Below are 7,279 nucleotides of genomic sequence, written 5' to 3' on the forward strand. Positions count from 1 at the left end.
GGAAGCGGCCGCGGGAGGGGCGGTGGCGAGGGGACGCGACCCTCCGGGCGGGAGGGCCGCCGCCTGCCCTGGGCTAGGGTGAGCCTGGGCTGGGTGGGGCGGGAGCTCTCGGCCCTGGCAAGTCACCCGGCTTTTCTGCCCGTGCTGGCGGTAGCCCACCGCCCCGTGAGCAGGGGCCTGCGCTGGGCGTGTGCCCGCCTGCGGAGCGGTGCGCTGGAGAGCGTAAGTGCACCCCGAGGACAACCGCAGCCCTTCTCTCCGTTACTGCTTCCCCTAAGCGTCGCCACACAGTTCCCATTCGTTACCCTGTTTCTTGTGTTCTCCACTAAGCGAAGAACCGCCGTGCGCTCCCAAGATGGCCATTCATACGTTGTAGCCTCCCTGAAGGTTTGTTTTCCTCTCTATTGTTCTTTCAGCCTTCCTGCAAGAAAACAAACGAGAGATAAATGGGGTGTTGGACTAGAAACTCAATTACTTAGACTCTGATTTATCTTTCCAGTGTTCAAATTCTTCGAGTCTCAAACAGGATGCAAATAGTGGAAATAATCAAAATTCGCATTTTTCTTGCCCGTGTACTTTATGCTGACCAATGCTTGGAAGGGACTGGGGTTCAGTCAGGGGAATACTGCAGTTTCCCACACAATGTTATTAGATGCTCCCTCAGGCCATTACAGTTTTGATGCCAGTTCTGCATTTCTGATTTACACGAGACCGTGATAGAGCCAGAAGACCTGTGCTTAGCCAGCCTTGTAGAAAGACCAGTTAATTTATGATTATTTAGCATTTCTGAAGTTGCTTTTCTGTGAAAGCTGTTCAGGAGGTCGATGACGCTAAACAGAAAGGCAACTGTGCAGCTGAGCATACACTAGTCCGGTGCTAATGGGAAGAGAAGTTTAAAGCCTCCTTTCTTCCAGTCTCCGAGACTGATAGCAAAGCTGGAAACTGGCAGGAATGCCATGGGAAAGAATGGGGAGCTGCTAGTGTATTACCAGAAGGTTTCTGAAGGGAAAAGGAGATAGGGGATGCCCAGAAAACAAGATTCTGAGAGGATGACTGCTCCCTGGGATAGGATGGACCGAGTACTCCATTTATTTTGATTCAAAACAACTTATTTTTTATAGTGGGGGTGGTGGGAAAAACCTGCGAACTTGCTGCTAAGACAGGGTGGAGTGAGAGAAGCCAACTGATGGAAGAGAAAGTGTGAGAAAATTAAGGAAGTGTTCCTGAAATTGTTCAGAGCTCGCTGCTGCTTAGGTTAAGAAACAGGCTCCAAAAATGTGTGGATGCAATGTCAACTGCAGAAAGTGTTACTGAAGTTCCCTTTTTTAAATGAAAAGGGAAATGGTGCTGGGCACTTGCAGAACAAAGCTGCTTCCAAGGGACTACCATGCCTTTAAAAATGGGGGAAAAAAAAAAAAAGCAGGGGAAGGAGAACAATAAACTTGTGCTTGTGTCCCAGCCTCCAACCTGGTGTTAAGAGTACTCACACAAGAGGAGCCTCCCACCATTTTTGCACAAATAGCCTTACATATTTCCATGCTGTCTCCTAGATTCTCCCTTTCCCTTCCTCCCCACTGGTCTCCACTTGCAGAGTCTGCTTCTCATTCGTCTCGCCTCAGCCTCTCCTAGTTCACCGCAGCCCACTTTCATGGCTCCCGCTCAAGCTACTCCTCAAGCCTTTTGACTCGAATTGCTTCTCACTTAGGTTTCCTAACAGGTATATAGAGCTCTCTGCCATAGTATTTGAGGTCCAGTTGTTGCTCTGCTTCCCCTCTCCCTGCTCCCACACTCGGTTGTGTGCACATGTGCATCTGCCCTTATCTCCCTGAGCCACCTTGCTGTAGATGATCCTTGGCAGCAGATCCCTGGCCTTGCCAAAGCTCCCACCAAAGCTGCTGCTCTAGCAGGATTTTTAAAAACCTGGACGTGGGCTGCGCTTAATGAAGATCCACCCAGAGGGAGCCCCAAGAGCAGAAAGGCAGGCACATTTATGAAAAACTGTCCCAGTGATAGTGCTACCCAGGCAATGCCTAGGTGTCCCAGGAGATTAAATGCAGGACACGGATTTTTCAAAGGTTACTGAGTTCTCCACAGAGAGGACTGCCAAATGGCTGTGCAAAACTGAAAAAAAAGAGCAGTGGCTCCTTGGAAAATGGTGGTTGTGTGCACGCATACACATACTGCCTGTGCAACGCCTGTGATGAGTTGTAGCTGCCATGTATAGCACATAAACAGATATATCAGATTTAGCAAAGCTTGCAATGTAAATCCTCACTTGTATCCAGCAAGCCTGTTGCAAAAAGAAATCAAAGGCAGCAGGGCTCTGTCAGGCGCAGTGTCTTTGGGTTCAACGTCCCAAAGGCCAAGGAATGGGAGAAGAGCGAGGGCTGGGAGCGTCCAGTGGAGCAGGGCTTTTCAACATCGCTGAGCCAGGGGATGAGCTGACCCACCACATATTTTGAAGATTCCCAGGACACTGCATCACTTCCAGGAAAGAAAAGCAGTTTTACAGCTCCTCTGGGAAACAGAGCGGCCGTGGAGAGGAGACCCTCAGGGAGACAGAGCGGCCTGGGAGAGGAGACCCCTTCCTGCCGTCAAGCAGCCCCTGCCAAAGAGCACCCCGCCAGATCATGAGGGCTAAGGCTTTCTCGAGGAAGTATTTCAACTGCCTGCCTTACTGCCGGCTCGAAAAACACATCGCTGAGAGCGCCGCTGCGACGCAGTTTTTACTTAAAGAACGCAAGGACCGGCGTTTCTGAAGGGGAACATGAGCGGGCGCCCGCCCGCGCCACCACCGCGCAAGATGGAGGCGGCGTGGGGCTGGCGCCCCCCCCCCCCCCCCCCCACGGGGCCGCAAGGCATGCTGGGAGCTGTAGTCCGGCGGCGGGGAGCCGCGGGGCCGCCCGGGCCGGGGTCGTTCCCTCGCCCCGCGGGGAAGAGGTGGCAGGTTCTCGCAAAGAGGAGTATTCGGGGCGGTATCCTGCCTCGTCCCGTTCTGCGCAGCGCTTTGGGGAAGGCCGAGTCTCAGGCCGGCCGGGGAAGCGGGGTGCCCGCGGCAGCAGGCGGTGCCCGGGCCCGTGTGGAGAGGCAGCGGGAAGCCGGGGCTCTGGGCAGGCCGCGGCGCTGCCCGGCGGGCTGTGGGCCCTCGCTGGGGGTGGAGGGCAGCAGCGGCCAGTTTGGGAAGTTACCAGTCATCCTTTGGGTTGCTGCTAGGCAAACGGGCCAGTGCCTGCCGACAAACTGCTCTGCGCAGAGCTTTCACTACCACAGTGTGTGTAACCTTAATTTTACCCCCATGTCTGCTGTTACTAGGCATCTAGTTATACCCGTAACTTCTTGTTTTCCACACCTGCAGGCAAAAAAAAGTGACAGCACCTTAGAATACGTCATAAATATGTAGATACATTTGTGGTGTGAAAACCACACATTGATTTTCAATCAGTCAGTAATAAAAGATGAAAACAATCAAGTTTGTTCAGGTTTCCACTAAAGGGTTTCCACGGTACTGCTATTCAAGTTGACTATTAAGGATGTAGTGAGGGTCTTGTACATCCAGAGCACAAATTGCAAAAGTGAATTTCCAGAAGCAATGGTAGAGAGACACACGCACACATTGCTTATAGTTAATAGTAAATTAGGTAGTAATTATAGGTTGTCTAAATGACATTAAACCATAGAATGTAGAATCTCTATAGATATGATACAGGTGCTTCTCAAACAAGCAGGTCACCAACCAAAATACACATATTTGCAAGACATGTTGGCTGAGGGGTACTCTACCTATTTCATCAATGTTTTCTTTTTGTCTGGAGGAAAATACTGCATAAGACATGAGTGAGCCCTATGAATATGATTACTTCTTGAAGAAGCCTAGAGGGAGGCTCTCCAACAAAGTCTGGGCTGAAAGGGTGCCTAAAGCAGTGATCAAAGATGCAATCTTATGCTGGGTTTGAGATTTTGTGTTTAATAAATAAACAGCTTTGCTTCCAAGAAAGACCAGTTCTATCAACAGCTTCTCCTAAAGTGAACAAACTGCATTATCCTAAATACTGGCTAACTGTTTGGGTCAAAAAGAGGCAAGACATTTAGCAGAAGTCTGTTCTATGTGGATATTTTTAATTGTTGAACTTGTAATATCCTAAAGACACACCCCATTAGTTTGACAAGATGTAATATGCCTAGCTGTGTTAGTTGTTATTGTTTGAATCTTCCCTGATTTTCATTGTTTTGCCTGGGATCGATGTTAGGATGGCAGGTATATCGTTACCTGGGTCATCTTAATTGGTCCAGTACTTGGCCCACACACACTGAATGGGAAGGTACATCAGCTGAGGGCAGTAGAGGCAAGTGGTGCTTGTATGAACTCCAGCATCCACAGCGTTAGTATGCTTCTTATAAATGCTGGTGAAACTTCAGTTATACTTAAGCAATCAATATTTTTTTATCCCTGCAACAAGATTTTCTTTAAAATTCCTCCTTCATTCTTTCAGGCTGGAAACCACAAGCAGAAATTTTTAAGCATTTTGAGGGTATTTTGGCTTCCTGAGGCTCTCATCACATTGCCCAGATTGGAATCCCATAAGATTGTGTAACTTTCTTCCTAAACTTTTGTTTAACAGCCATCACCTGCGCAGGTTCTCTTGTATGTTTTGTTTGTTAGATAACAAAATTATTTGTTTTGGAGTTGATCGGGGGAAGAGAATGCATTATTTTTGGCAGAGTGACATTCTTCCTTTTTACCCACTCATTTTTCACAAGTAATTATAACCAGTAGTTTTAGTACTAATTAGCATCATGGGAATTTTCCCATTAATATAACAGGACACTCAGAGGAAGCAGAGGACATCTACAGTGAGCGGAGGAGGCAGTTAGAATCAAAGCACAGCTCACAAGAAATAGACAATAACCCTTTGGGAATATTTTACTGCGTAACAATCTTGCTGGATTGCAATGCAGAGAATACAGTTTCAATGTGTGTCTGCACATTTAATGAAGTAATAGCCCAGTTGTCCTCTCCCTGAAGTTAATAAAAATTAGCGTGGACACCAACATAATGCTATCCTTGATTCTTTGAGGTAATCCTCAAAAAGCTCAAACGGTAAATGTTTAATAAGGGGAACACACTTCTCCAGTATCTTTAAACTATATAGAGAGATATATAGAAATAATAAACTATCTATTTGCTTCATTTTATTAAGGCAAACCCTGTTCCTTTCAAATCTCCTAAAGTTAATCCCCAGTGTTTACACTAGTTTCTGCTGTTTACCTTGGCTTCGTAAACCTTCAGCCTAAACAGGGAAAAAGAAGTAGTGATTCTTCCCATGAAACAGCTCGAGAGACAAATCCTGACATCACTTAAATGAAGCGTGCTTCCTGCTTCAACATAATTAAATTGTGAGATCTTAAAAATAAAAACAAAGCAAAATATAAAAAAATACAACCAAACCTAATTTATGGTAAAGCTACAGGCATCTCTGGGATAAAAAGGGGCTTTGCTTCCGTATGCTACAGATGGGGAGATTATTGTTACTTACGAAGCTCACTCCTCCTGATGTTCTTGTTTGGGTATCTGTTTCAACTGAGAAGTTTCAGCCAAAGCAATTGTTGCTTCTAGGGACAAAGCTAACATTTGTTCTGCACAAGGGGGGAAAAAAAATCATCTTTGCTGGTTCTAAGGCCTTCAAGGATTTCAGCAGGATGGTGCCCTTAGTGTCACAAGTGTGCCTTCTGCCATCCCTGTGAAGGTAAAACCAGATTCTTGCAACTGGGCTATGTTTACAACACCAAATAAAACAAGTGAAGGACTGCTCTCTGGCCAAGGGCCAAGACCTGGCCACATCCACCTTACAAAGCACTCGCTTCCCTTCCGCGGACCTAAGACACAACCATTAGTATGTTTGTGCATTTTTGTTGGCTGTTTCTTTTCCTGCAAAAAAAAAAGCTTATTGGGGTGATGTTTTCATAGTATGAAGCTGAGAACACGTACTCCGTGCCCTGGAGGGTCTGAAGGTGGTGAAAAAAGATGATGCTGGGCACGGGAAGGGGAAAGGAGGGAGGCTGATGTGGCGTTTGCCTGGTGCGTGCTGCCCGCTGGAATGGGCTGCGCGTTCACCATCTCCTGACCTGGACACTGTCTGGGACAGCGCTAGTTGACGTGAGCCAAACCTTTTCCAGGATACATGCTTGCAGTTAAGCATAATGGGCAATTAGCAGTCCAGTGCTTAAGTTCATTTCCAGGCCCAGTTTTTTCTAGGGCTGTAGACATAGCTTTAGAGTCCTTCGGGCAAAACCCATTATACTGCACGTGGTCAGTAGAGACGTCTTTAATTTTAGAAGGTCTCAGCCCAGGGTTCCCTAAAGCAGCTTAAGAAGTTTCTGCTGCTGGCTGTTTTCTTCCCCACCACCGTCAGCTGTCCTGGCACAGCTGTGTGCGCAGCAAGGAGGATGGTCTGAAGATGGGTTGAGACCTTATAGCTGTAGCAAAATTGAGCTGAAGCTTGGGCTGAAATACAAGCAACATATAGTAACAAGTATTCTTTAAAAAAAAAAAAAAGACATAACTCCAGGTGGAGACATCCCAATTACAAAAACTTCAATGTTTTTGCCTTGGTTTCTGTCTTGTAAAATGGTAAGAATACTTCAAGCCAGCAGGGAACTGAAGCTAAAACTTTCTCACCCTTCTATTTTAAATGGACCATGCAGCAATCATGGAGTGTGAAACAGTGCTGGCATCAAGGCATGAGGCCTGCAGACTTCCAGGCAGCAGGCTGTACAATCCTTGGGCCTTCAGTTGTATTTGCAGTTTTATTTTCAGGTTTGCCCTTTGGTGGCCCAAGACTCTAAGGAAACTCTGAGCACGCTTATTCTGAGAGAAGCTTGATCACGGTAGCGGAGTGGGATCAATGAAGCTGCAGAAGTATTCGGGAAAAAAAAGGATGAAATATTCATAATCGCAAGTAATTCAATGGGTGTTCATTGAGACTTTACAAATGCTCAACCCCATCCACACAGGATAAATATAAGGGAAATATGCAAAACTTTGGTGTTTTCTTGCAGGGGTCAGTCATTATTTTGTATTGCCATTACAGGGGAAGAAGTAGAAATAAGGTATTTATACATACCACATACCGTGGAAATGAATTGTCTGTGGTATAAAATGCACTCTTTCTGGGCATTAGGATTGTGCATACTTTTCTTGGGGAAAAAATGGCTCTCTTGGAATGCAAACCTCCCTTATTCCTGGCCTTTGCACTGCAGCATCATAAACAATGCAGTAAGC

This window comes from Aptenodytes patagonicus, chromosome 1 (assembly GCF_965638725.1).
Source record: "Aptenodytes patagonicus chromosome 1, bAptPat1.pri.cur, whole genome shotgun sequence".
Classification (NCBI taxonomy): Eukaryota; Metazoa; Chordata; class Aves; order Sphenisciformes; family Spheniscidae; genus Aptenodytes; species Aptenodytes patagonicus.